General features: G+C 48.5%; 1 protein-coding gene across 5 annotated transcripts in view; it reads right to left on the bottom strand.

Moving 5' to 3' along the window:
- TIAM1 (TIAM Rac1 associated GEF 1) overlaps positions 1–13,371 on the bottom strand; it is a 369,772-nt gene that overhangs the window by 293,424 nt on the left and 62,977 nt on the right. For 4 of the 5 annotated variants that reach the window (XM_040621043.1, XM_040621044.1, XM_040621046.1 and 1 more), the window contains exon 2: positions 894–942. The gene's annotated coding sequence lies outside the window, so the exon portion shown is untranslated. Of the gene's footprint in view, positions 1–838; positions 943–13,371 lie in introns of all 5 variants that reach the window. The other variant, XM_040621045.1, reaches the window with a different exon arrangement.

Raw genomic sequence — 13,371 nt, 5'->3', positions numbered from 1 at the left:
GCCTTTAGTTTATAGGACATTATGGAGACAATAAAACACATTTAATGACAACAGAGGGAGGCCAGCCCCAGAGTCTACATTGTGGACAATGCCACAGGACAAAAGAGCCAGCTTCTTGACCAAAAATATGGCCAGAAAGAACAAAACAGGGACAAGAAACCTACATATTAAAAGAGTCTTAAGAGACACTATCCGGGGGCGCCTGGGTGGCTCAGTCGTTAAGCGTCTGCCTTCAGCTCAGGGGGTGATCCCGGAGTCCTGGGATCGAGCCCCGCATCAGGCTCCTCTGCTGGGAGCCTGCTTCTTCCTCTCCCACTCCCCCCACCTGTGTTCCCTCTCTCGCTGGCTATCTCTATCTCTGTCAAATAAATAAATAAAATCTTTAAAAAAAAAGAGAGAGAGACACTATCCGGCGAATGCCGTGTGTGGACTTTAAGTCTTTTGATTACTCTCAGGGATTTTTAACTAACTGTGAAAATAGATTTTATCAGACAATCAGGGAAATCTGAATGTGAATATTCAGTAATATTAAGAAATGAATTACTATTCTTTTGTACGTGATAACAGTGTGTGGAGGCGTAACTAAAAGAACCCTATCTTTTCAGAGTCATAGGGACATATTTAAAAATAAATCTGAGTTTCTTTTTAAATCCACAAGTTAAAATTCTTCTTCAAGCAAAGGACTTCGGTTGTTTTGATCCTACAGAAGTCACTGCTTTTCAAAGATGCCCACATATGAGGTGGTCCAGGAAGAGACAGTGAAAATCAACACACACCAGGCACAGATCTTGGGCTGTATGATCAACAAATAAATGAACAAGCAAATCTATTGACATACCCTTGCTGCACCTAAAAAGTCCTTCAAAGCGTTTAGGAGAGTATAAACTGCTCACCGTATGGAGGTCAGGCTTCCGATAATGTTAATATCTGGGACGCGGCCATCTGGAAATTAAAAAAAAAAAAAATACTTCTGAGTAACCAACAGCTTTCCCAAAGCCCATGCACTTTACCCCCTGAAAGAAAAACAAGCATGTCATTTATAAAACTGCATCCAAGAAGGCATCATCAAGAACGAACAGCGGGGGGGAAACAGAGCACTCAGAATTGGAAAGCAGACAAGCAGAGCCATCATGGGGTTTCTAACAAAGTCAGAGTGCATACAAACGCAACCCCCAGGGGCATCCCCCTCACACAGCCTCCTACAGCAACAATATCCCCGAGCCCACAACACGGTTCCACCCGGGCCCAGAATGCTGGTAAAGAAAGCAAGAGGGTCAGTATCGACACCGCTTTAACATTATGTCCATTAAGATGGTTAAAATTTACGAAGCTCTTTTCTTCCTTAAAGGAGGGAGGAAACAGGTTCCAGGGAAAAGCGGAACTGAGATCAAGGAGCAAAAAAGTGAAGGTGAGTTTTGAACTTGAGACCGAGGCAGGGCTTCTTAGCAAGGAGCACTGGCCCACAAGCGGCCGAGCGGGCTCCTCGCAGCGGGCCCACCTGGCTCTCAGTACTGGGTAGGTTGGACTGGAAGTTCTGGAGGATCCCAAATGAACAAACAAAAAAAAGTATTCTAATGTTTGTTAAAAAATGGTAAGGAAGACTTTATTCGGGGCTATTGCAACAGAGGAGAGATGAACTCAACTCGGAATGCAGCAAAGACACCTGGGGATTCATAACGAACACGGAGAGCAAGGGGGTCCCTTCTAAGAGGACACGTCAAGGGCAGGGGGGTTCTTACTAAACCCACAGAGAATAGGATTCGTGCTGAAGGCAGCCCAGCATGACCAGCTATTGCCTCCCAAGGTGATCACAGACCAAGGGCGGGGGAGTCTCTAAACTGACTTAGCAGGAGTCTTGCTACAACTGGGCTGGGCACGCCAAAGACAGGACAGGGACCATGCAAGGTGCAGGTCTAATCAAAAAGAGGGCTCAGAGGACCCTGACCTAAGTTTGCTTAAGGAGAAGGTCATTGTCAGGGATGGTAACCCCGCCTTATAAGAGAGAGGCTGGCACCCAGAGATGGTATCTGAGGTCCCAGGGTGCGAGCGGGCGCCAGGAGCAGAACCCCCACTTCCCAGAGCCACACTGGGTGGTACTGGTTACACCTGCTGCCTCACCATACTTTACACTGTATAACACTTTTTAATTTCCCAACTGCTTCCGCACATGTAATTTCTCTGTTTTGCAAAAATCACGAAGTGCCTATTTCTATACATCCGGCTATCACGTAAGAGAAAAGTACCTTTGAACATAACACCATGTGAGTTATATACGTATAATTCCCCGAGATGCTGAGGAAGACGGATTCATCATCATGAGTCGTAATGAAGCCTTTCAAAGTAGCCCTGTAATAACAGGCATACGAATAGAACAGGAAAAAAAGAAAAAGGAAAACCTAAAAGCTGGGATTTAAAAGCATCGAATAAAAACAGGAAGCTTCCAATCATGAACAGGATTACAAAACCTCCAGAGCACAAGCTGAGCAGTTTCCCGTGATGCCCGATCCCCCAAGGAGAGCATTTAAGGATGACAACGCCGCCCCTTCACAGTGTCAAAAGTGCCATCTACTGGATAAAAGGTACTGAAGAATCCGAAGGGTCACACGCTAAATATTGCCTGGTTGTGTCCCCGCTTTTCTCCACTGGAATCTGTGCCCTGGGAGGCTGACCCCCGTGGCCTGCATCAACCAGGCTCCCGTGCCCTCTGGCCCCACGGCAGGTAACGGCAGAAGCCAGGAGAGGAGGAGGAGGGTAAGAAGGAAGGAGCACGCATCTCCCTGCTTCCTCCCTACAGGGTCACTGGAGGTCTCTCCACCGCAGGTCACAGCTTCGCTCAGGAACCCTCTCCCCTTATCCTTCGTTCTAGGGGCTGGAGAGTGTCATTGACTAAATATGCCCCCCAAATTCATATGTTGAAACCTGACCCCCAATATGATAGCATTAGGAGGTGGGGCTTTGGGGGGTGATTAGGGCAATGAGGGTGGGGCCCCCATGAATGGGATCCGTGCCGTTATAAAAGGGACTCCAGAGGGGTGCCTGGGTGGCTCAGTGGGTTGAGCGTCTGCCTTCAGCTCAGGTCATGATCCCCGGGTCCTGGGATCGAGCCTCATGTCATCATCAAGCCCCCCGAGTCCAGCTCCCTGCTCAGTGGAGAGCCTGCTTCTCCCTCTCTCTCTGCCCCTCACCCCCACTTGTGCCCTCTCTCTCTCTCACACACACACACATAAATAAAATCTTTTTTAAAAAAGGAGAGGGGGGAGCCCCAGAGAGCTCCGTCATCCTTTCCATCCCACGAGGACACAGGAAAAGACGGCCATCTTTAAACCCACAAGTAGCCCATCACCGGACACCAAATCTGCAGTGTCTTCACTGAAGTCTGGGACTTCCCAGGCTCCAGAAGAGTGAGAAATAAATTTCTGTCATTTATCAGTATCCCAGTCTGTGGTATTCTGTTATAGCAGCCTGAACAGATGAAGACGGAGGGGCCTCCCCAGGTAGCCCCGGCACCTCGCGCCCCCTCTCTGCTCCCTGACCCTGTGAGACAGACACCTGCATTCAACTCTCTTCTCTCACCTCTCTGAGTGTACCCTATCTTTTCCTGCCAGGCCTCTGACTGACAACAGTGGAAAGAGAAGGGGGGCAGAAAATCAAAATGTTAATGTTCCATACTTGCCTGCAATTGAGTGGTGGGGAGAAAAAAGAAAACCCAGTTTTTAAGCTAGACTTCGTGGTATGAACCGGGAGGGTAGGATATGGCTAAGGAGGCTCTGGGTATGAGGGTGCCAGTGAAAATCCAGAATTTAGATCCAGAATTCTCTATAAAGGCATACATGCATTTTTTCTAAAAAGCAAACTCCAGGAAAGAAAAAGGTCAAAAATTAAGTTGTATTCTCAAACGTTGACCCCAACATGCGGAGCCAATGCTGTAAGAGAAACAGTGCAGAAACAGCCTCGGTCTGGCCAGGAGAAGAAATGACCAGGCGGACGATGGGTACCTGTGCGGGCTGCACGAGCAAAAACAGGACCTCCTCCCCGCACCAAGGGCCGGGCTGGAGGAGGAACCACGCACCCCCACCCGCCACCACCCACTCCTCAAGGCAGCTGGGATGGTGTGTTCCCGCCCATCACTCACAGCTCCCTCCCAACAGCCAAGTGACATTTCTAAAGCTCATCGGCTCAGCAGGTGTTCGGATGCACAAGCAAAAGCAAAAACAGTCACAGGCTGAGGAAAATCTCATCTTTTTGTTCTGTAAAGCTGGGGACACTGAGGCACAGGGCAGCAGGAGAGTGTGGGGGTGGCAAAGCAGGAGGGGAAAAGCAGTAGACTGGCAGAGCTGACGCCCCATCCCAGGGGCAGGGGAGAGCCCCCCACGTGGAACCAGCCCTTCCCTTCCCAGACCCCTCCTCTGCTGTGTGAGCCAGGATTCCAGAAGGGTGGCTGGCCCTCCCCGGAGCCACCGTTTCCCCTTCGCAACATTGAGACCACCATTCAGTATGTACCTCATAGGGGTGGGGGGGGGGTGTCAATGAGAAAATGTGCATCCAACACTCCAAATGCCTTCCCAGGGATGTTTTATGATTCATATCCAAGCTCTTCTTAATTTTCTTCCCCACTGGGATGGTCGTGGCTACAAATGAACAGAAGCCTACAAAAGACTGAGAAAAATCAACCTCCAATTCCACACCACAGAGGATGCCCCAAAAAACGGACCAGCCACGTGGGTCAGGGCCCCTGAACAGGACCACACAGCCTCTGACCCACACGGAGCCCAGTGACTGCGCCCCTCCCCCGCGCCTCCCCCCTCCCCCCGCTGGACCGGGGCCTTAGCGCAGAGGCAGAGGCGGCTGTGATGAAGGGCCCCGCTCGGGAGCCCAATGGACTCAGCTGACTCCTGGCCTCGTCGTGTACTGACCTGGGCAAGTTAACTACCCTTCTGACTTAGTTTCCTCACGTAGAAATCAGGTAGTAGCTCTCTTTCGATTTAAAAAAAAGTCATGCCAAGTTCTTAAAACAGTGCCTGGCATTCAGTAAGAACTCAATTAATGCTGGCTATGGTATTGCCCTGCACATTTAAGCTGGTTTCCAAGGACCGTCTAATAAGGAGGCATCTGTGCTCCAAAGAGCAGCCAAACACTGCCTCCACCGGCCCACGAGCCAAGCACCATATGTCCGCGACTCGAAGCTGTGTTTTGTATGTTAATGTTCCTAAAATTACAATACACGTGCACATTCAACACTGCAGATTGTCTCCTCTGTAAAATGAGGACTACAGCATCTACCTAATGGGACGGATGGAAAACTCGTGATTAATTGATGCAAAACACTCTGGACAGGGCTTGGCGTCAGAAACCGTTCTCGGCGGGTATTATCCTCATCGGGACATTAAGCGATCTGACCTGCTGCGGGCCTTCCCACTCCAACCGACTACGAAGATTCTTCCACGTTCCTCCTTGACACAGGGATCGCTTGATCCCTGGTACCCAAAGATGCTGCGGATTGGGGCTGAGAGGTGAACAGCCAAAGCCCTAGCACACAGCACGGTTGCTGGGTTTTTACCACTCCACTGGCTTCCTCCAACTAGTGACTTGCAGGAATTATTGAAAAGTTGTTAAATTGCATCATATTGGGTCCTGGATTGACATAAGTGTTTTGCCCATAGAATAACTGGCCGGTCATGATGCTGGTTTCTCAGTGGCCTCTAGAGAACAGATGGCCTCCCATCAGTGGAAGAGGACCCCATGGAAGGTGGGCCTTTAGCAGAGGCACCTTTTAAAAGGCAACTCAGGATGGAGAAAAGGTAGCAGGAAGGGCCACCCAGGGCAGCTGAAGATGAAGGAATGAGCCAAGAATCAAGGCAGTGAGCCCATCAATGGCCTCTACTGTCCAAAACCAAGTCCAAAGCAAGTTCCATCAAACCGCGCTACTCTCCTTCGCCTTTCATCTTAGCTGCTTCCTCCCTGCGCTGGAGGCATGCAGGACGCTGAACAGACCAAGGGTATATCCAGTGGGAGGTGGACCTCAATGAGCCTGGGCGCTGGGTCAGGTGACCTGGCTTCAAATCCCGGTGTCCCCAACGATTAGCCATGTGACCCTGAGGCCATCCCCCAACCACTCTGTGCCTCATCTGTAAGATGAGGGCAGCAGGAGCTAATAGGCGAGTGGGGATCAAATGAATGAGTCCATGTGAAGCTCTCAAAACACTGCTAGACACACAACAAACAGTCACAAACCGTGGCCGCCACCCATGCTGTAGACACCTGCACCCCAGGAGCCCCACCGGGGAAACCCAGGGCCAGTGATACTGGAGCGAGGGGGGTTCTCTGCCAGCTTCCAGCAGCCAGTGAAATGGGAAGACAACTGGAAACAACGCCAGGTGCAGCCGCCCCACATACAAGCTGGTACAGACATCCTGAGACCCTCATCTAAACCTGGGGCCGGAGCTACCACACGGGGACGTTGTTAAGAAAGGGGAACACATCGCGGAGGCATAAAATCAGTGTTGCTTCTTGTCATCCCCCCTTCCCTGGAGGGCAGAGAAGGCAGCAAAAGCAAACCCCGAATTCTTGCCACTCTCAGGGAAGTGTGTCGCTTGCCCCGATCAAAGCCCCCCCACCCCCACCGTGGACCGAGACCCCACAGCCAGCCATGGCTCCCGAGGTCTTCCTGCCCACAAAGCAAGGCAGGGGCCCACCTCCCAGTGGGGGGAAGGTAAACGGGGTCTGTCCTCCAGCACCAAGAAGTCAGCCATTTCCCACCAGAGGCCCAGAGACAGGAGTCAGGAGACAGGAAAACCCAGGAGAAAAGAGCAAAGGCCTCAGTTCTAGAAGAGCTCTCTGCAAAAACCGGGGGTAAGCAAAAATTCTGGAAAGCACCCGACACCTAGTTCAGGAGCTGGAGCCTGAATCATGAGCAAGAAGGACTAGGGAAGGTCGTTTGTGTAGAAACATCTGAGGGATAAAGAGAGTAGATAAATGTCAAAAACAATGCCTAAAACGGCTGCATACTGCTTGCTTACACAGCTTTTTCCTTCTTCAGACAAATGATAAAACATCCCCGCTTCTGAATATAAATCATCTTCAATTAAGACATTTCTGTTGGAAAGCACTTTTGGCAGGACAAATGGAGTATTTGCCACTGTTCTCCGACTTGGAGCTTTCAAGGTTGGCAGGGCGATTTATTTTTGTTGATTAAACAAAATACAAATGGAAAGGGCCTAAAAATTGATTAGCCAATTAAACTCAATGATTCTCAACAAAGAAATGTACATTATTAGCTTTGCCAGAGTTATAAAAATGCCTCCTAGCTTTACTGCCGTTTTCAGGATTTACACCATCGATATTTGTGCTGACAGAAAGATTAAGTAAGGACTGGATTAGGCAAAATTTGTCTTCTCTTTTGCTGGAACGGAAGGAAGAGAAACGATTAAGGGCTGGGGCCATTTCAGGAAGAACATTTGCACAGCATTCGTAATTCTGGGAAGAGTGGCTCGGGCTGAGTGAGCCGTAGTCAGTCATTTTGTATGTACTTGTTCTTCGGTAAATTACAGATTCACTAATAGGGGCCAAGTTTGTTGAGATGACAACATTCATAAATACCCAAATTCTTCGTTTTCTCTTTTCACTTTCCAAGGAGATGAGCGTCCAAATAGGCAGCCAACCCAATGATGGGTGTCAGATGCTTCTGCAAAATGGATCAATGTACAGAGGGGCACCAACTGCCTCTTTCAGTCCAGAGCAAAGTGTTTCTGGCTTGCAACCATAAGGTCCAGACCACAGTTGCAATAAATTCACATACAATAGCCACACAGCCGGTCCGGCAGAATGCTGAGACTTTCCGGTGGTCAGAGCGTGAATGTTGCAGGCTGCTATGCATTTTTAAACTTGATTGTACATAATTGTTAATCACTGACCCATTCTCCAACCCTCCTGGGCTGGAGCATGTTGCTAGGCAACCAATTTTGCTCTAGATACTTTCTGAAAGCTAGTGAGGCAACAACCAAGTGTCAACTAAGTGAACGCTAACCATGAGAGACAGGTTCAAATAAAAAAAGGATGTCCCGTTTCCTTAAAGCACAGCCGTCCCGTGTCTTTCCTAATGTAAACACTATTTCTGATGTCTAACAACTCAGCAAAGAAGCTCTCTTAGGTTGAACGGGACGAAACTCCCTTGCGGTAGCTCAGTTTGGCAATTCAGACAGTTCAACCTAATAACTTAAAAGACAGAGCGCGAAACAGAGGGATTATTTTCCTCCACTGGCATAATCAACAATTGTGCTTTTGTATCAATAACATAGCATTCACCCAATCCACACGGTTCTGAAAATTATTCTGATAAGAGACAGCAGGCAGAGACAAACTGCATCGTTTTGCAAACACCCAGGTAAGAAGTGCCATTATTTTTCCATTTTAGACTATTTCAAAGTGATCAATTTCTTGTAAATATCCACACCTTCCTGCCTTTTCAAATGCTCTGAGCCACGGGGAGTGGGCCTAAATTTATTTTTCCCAGTTTGAGAACAGTAATGGCAAAGGACATTCTAAAGACGAGGAAAGAACTGCCAAGTACAGGAAAGAAGTTCATTTAAGGGGAAAGAGGAGGGAAGGCAGGATTGCTGGTATCACGAACACGATGCTATTCCGGGGAAGCCCGTGAAATCTAACGACTCTCCCCTTCCAAGGCAGCTGAGAGCACCACAGTCAAGGAGTGCTGGGAAAAAAAATAATGACCCTATGTCAGCTCACAGAATGTCTCCAGGAGGTTTTTAGAACCTCTGTTGGAAACCCTGAATAATGACCAGCTTAGGCAGTGCATTCGAGTAGATGATTAACCTCATTAGGAAAGAACTGGTAAAAATTATTAGGTAAAGGGAGAATTCACAGGGAAGCTTAGGTTTAAATTCTGCCCTTATTGAACAGGTTTGAATACCCGTGCAATTACCACTTTCTAGCAACCAAGATTAATTGTACCTAAAATTGTTAGGTTACAATTTATAAACTAGACACTTGTAAACTTTTTATTGGGCAAACGGAAAATTGTGGTAAGAAGGCAACAGAAAGTTTATCGCCCTTGCCCAGATGAGCCTTTTAAAATACAAGCAGGCTGTTTAGTCTGGATTGGCTTTATGTTACATGCTTCTAATTAAACATAAAAATAAATTAAACAATACAGAAACATATGAAGTTAAAAGGTGCAAGTTTTCTCTTCAACTCATTTCTACCTTCCACCACCATCCAGAGGTAACCACCAATCTGTTTGCTTATTACTCTTTTAAAAAAGTGGCGTGCTACGCGCATTTCAGCAACTTGCTCTTCTCACTCAACGTTACAACATAGAAGCTCATTTTAAAGAGTCCTCTGGAGCATTCAATTCACCAGCCGGTCTGTCCGTGATTTCAAAATAAAGCTTCTCAGAGAGGAAGAGTGACCCTTCCTCTCTCAGAGTTAACAACAATTGAAATCAGACCATCAAAAGCAGGGTCAATTATTCATCTCCCGAGAACTCCAGGACACAATGCGAGAAGCCCAAGAAGGAGGAAATACATTTTCGACTCCAGATATGGAGTTGAAAAATGGGGGTCCCAAGAAGCAACTAGCTAAAACCACAAATGGGTGGCTTGAGTTGGGAGCCCCAAAGGAGAGACGTCTATAGCACCAAAAAGAAAAGAGAGAGAGAGAGAGAGGCCAATAAAATCCAGAAACACCAAAGACGGAATAAATGGCAAGAACCAAGTGCTAAATTAAATTCTGAAGCTCACTGCTCCAAACTGGGAGAAGAATGCAATTTCAACTGTGACATTCTGAACCCCCTGTGAAGGAAACTGTGGGCCTGCTGGGACCCAGCAACTACAGAGACAACAAAATGACTTCGATGAGCCTTAGGACTATCACAGAAAAGCAGGGCCTGACAGAAATGTGGTGTGTACAACACGGATTCCACATCGTTCCAACTTGGAAATTACCAAGCTATATTTGAGGTTGTGCACTCTTAACTCAAAGGCAGCAGCTGCAGACCTAAATTCTGAAGACCACAGTCCTGATCTCAGTTCTGCAAATAGATTTTTAAGTCACTTCCTTTCTCTCAATATCAGTTTTCTTGCCTATAAAATGAGAAGAGTTGACTAAAGGAACTCTAAAATCTGTAACATGATTTATTTCTAAGATTCTGTTAGTTAAAAACACATTTGTAGATGGATGGATATGATGGATGGACAGATGGACAGATGGATGGGTGGATGATGAATGATGGAAGAATGGAAGAATGGATGAATGGGTGATGGGAGGATGAACGGATGAATGATGGATGGATGGATGAGGGATGGGAAGGATGGACAGATAATGGAAGGACAGATGGACAGATCATGTATGGATGGGTGACGGATAGATGGATGATGGCTGGATGAACGGACAGATGATGGGTGGATGGGAGGCAGTGGCCTACTGAATGGGACCGTACAGGCTGCGACCAACTGTTGTAGTTTTAGAAATTGGGGGCGGGGGGCATTCAACACCATGTTGGTAGCTTGGAATCAGTCATGGAGGGAATCCTTACACCGCAGAAACTGGCAAAGCCTACAAATCAGGTCTTTTTAGTCATCCTGCAGAGGCAGCTTACCAAAACACCACTGAGGAAAGCGAAGGAGGAAAAGAAGGGTAGAAAGACAAAGAGGCAATATGCACACAGTCCTCCAAGTGGGCTGGCCTCCCACATCTCCATGTTGATACTGTTTTCTCTGCCTGACATACCATTATTCAGCTTTGCCTGAAGACCAAGGACTTCTTGCCCCAAACTCAGCTCAAGTCTCACCTCTTTTAGGAAAGCCATCCATGGTGTCTGCCCTCAGTCTGGGTGGGACACCACCGTCCCGCAATATGCTCCCACAGCATGCTGCAACCACGTCCCTCTGCCCCCTCAGGTAACGCCTACAACAGAGCGTGCTCCCTTACGCCAGCCCCACTGGACCGTCAGCCAATGCAGGACAGCAACTCTACATCTTAGCGCCCGGTGCTTAATGCCTAGCACGAAGCCAGGCACATAATCACCATCCAATAAATATATTTTAAATTAAAGCAACAGTTTTAACTTAAGGCAGAACAAAAGAATTTACTGATACAAGGTTTAGGCTCGAAGAACAGCACTACTCTCTCCTAGACATAAGTGGGTAGCCGGAGATTTTTCGAGGGCTTAAGCTTTTCAAGTCCACTTTCCCTTCGATTGTGGCCTTCCATTAAATCAGTTAACCTACATTTATCACAAAACAGTGCCGTGTGACACTGACCCACTTTGTTTCATTTCTTTGCCACTCAATGAAATCCGCATGTCACTGTGAATTGCATTTTTAAATAAGGAATTAAATATATTTGTCCTGGATTTACGCAAGAGAGCTCTGAGAGCACTGGGATTCATCCTCGGGTTCACTGTCTAATCTGCTAAAGTGGCTTCGAGGAAATGGCTCAAACTTTCTCATCCTGAGCTATCCAATCCATTAAGTGAAGACAGGGGCTGGAAATAACCCAGCCAAGAAGCCCCTGCCCTGCCCTGCCCTGCCCTGCCCTGCCCTGGCCCGGAGCAAAGGTAGGCTCCCCGGCCCTGACCCCAACAATGCCCACCTTACTGGAAATGGAGCCGCACACACGGTCGCCTTTGGGAGAAAGGGAAGCGTCTGGGTCGGCCCAGGCCGCCCCACCAAGTACCACACACGCGGGGGGGCGCACACAACGGAAGCGTGTTGTCTCACAGCTCTGGGGACTGGAGGCCCAGGAGCAAGGAGTCATTAGGGTTGGCTTCTGGGAAGACCTGTCTTCCCCGGCTCGTCGTCAGGGGGCTCCTCGCATGTCCTCACGCAGCCCTGCCTCTGTGCACATGCTTACAGACAGAGGAGCTCTGGTGTCTCTTTTTTTTTTTTTTTTTTTTTTTAAGATTCTATTTGTTTATTTAAGAGAGAGAGAGAGAGCATGAGCAGGGGGAGCAGCAGAGGGAGAGGGAAAAGCAGGCTCCCCACTGAGCAGGGATCCCGTGGCGGGGCTCAATCCCGGGACCCTGGGATCATGACCTGAGCCGAAGCCAGATGCTTAACTGACTGAGTCACCCAGGTGCCCCCTTCCTCTTCTTCTAAGGACACTATCCCAATTGAATTAGGCCCCCACACTTTTGACCTCATTTTACCATAATTACCTCCTTAAAGGTCCTATCTCCAAATAGCGTTACATGGGGAGTTAGGGCTTCAACATATGATTGGGGGGGAGGGGGAGGGGGAGGGGGGGAGGAATAGGGAGACACAGTTCAGTCCATAAGAGAAGAAAACTACTGAACTACTGAGCACCTACTGGGTACTAATACCTCACAAGGGATAGAATCTCTCTCCCCTCTCCTGGAAGGAAAGAGCTAGACCTCTGTTCTGTTGGGCTGTGTTCCCCGCAAATTCATATGTCAAAGTCCTAGCCCCTAATACCTCATCTGATTTGGATGTGATTTGGAAATAGGGTCACTGTAGATGTTATCAGTTAAGATAAGGCCAATGGCGAATAGAGTCCTTATATAAAAGGAGAAGTTTAAAAGCAGATGGGCACACTGGGAGAACACCCACATGGAGAAAAAGGCAGCGATCAGGATGACAATTCCACAAGCCAGGGAACACCAGTGAGTACCGAAGACTTCCAGCAAACTGCCAAAAGCCAGAAAAAGGGCACGGAACGGACGGTCCCTCACAGCCTTCACAAGAAACCTTGATCTTGGACTTCCAGCCTCCAGAACTGAGAGACAATAAATTTCCAGTGTGTAAGCCACACACACACACACACACACACACACACACACACACCGTGTGTGGTACTTTGTTATGGCGGCCCCGGGGAAACTGAGACAAGCACTCTTTCCACATTCCCTCAGTCATTCCTCCCAAGGAAGAAGCGGACTTTCCTGGTTGGCGGACTGCCTTCTGAACTCTCTCTTCCGGAGCCGATCATCGTCAGGACTCTCCTTTCCTTCTCCGCCCTGTTCCCAGCGCTGGTCGGCCCTTCAAGTCGGGAAGAGGGTGAACGAGCCCATCGGCTCCTCACCTCTCAGCCTGCTCTCCAACCGGCTTTATCTGTAGTAATGCTGATGTTCTCATCGCCCAGCTGTCCGGATTCTCTGTTCTACTTATCACTTGGCTCTAAACTCTGGGAAGAGAAGGGGTGATTACTTATCACCCCCCAAAACTCAACAGTGCCTTCCGTATCGCTCTGTCACTGTGATCTCACGCCACCGCCACCTCACTCCGGGTACCAAGGAGGGAGGCAGCCAAGGCTCGTGAGGGTTTTGCCCCGTGGCTATTTTCCCAGGACTCCTGGGACAGGGCAGCCTGGAGTCCAAGCCGGGTTCTCTCACGGCAA

This window comes from Ursus maritimus, unplaced genomic scaffold (genome assembly GCF_017311325.1).
Source record: "Ursus maritimus isolate PB19 unplaced genomic scaffold, ASM1731132v1 scaffold_4, whole genome shotgun sequence".
Lineage (NCBI taxonomy): Eukaryota > Metazoa > Chordata > Mammalia > Carnivora > Ursidae > Ursus > Ursus maritimus.
The sequence above is the reverse complement of the archived record's forward strand: the minus strand, read 5'-3'. Positions and strand labels throughout refer to the sequence as shown.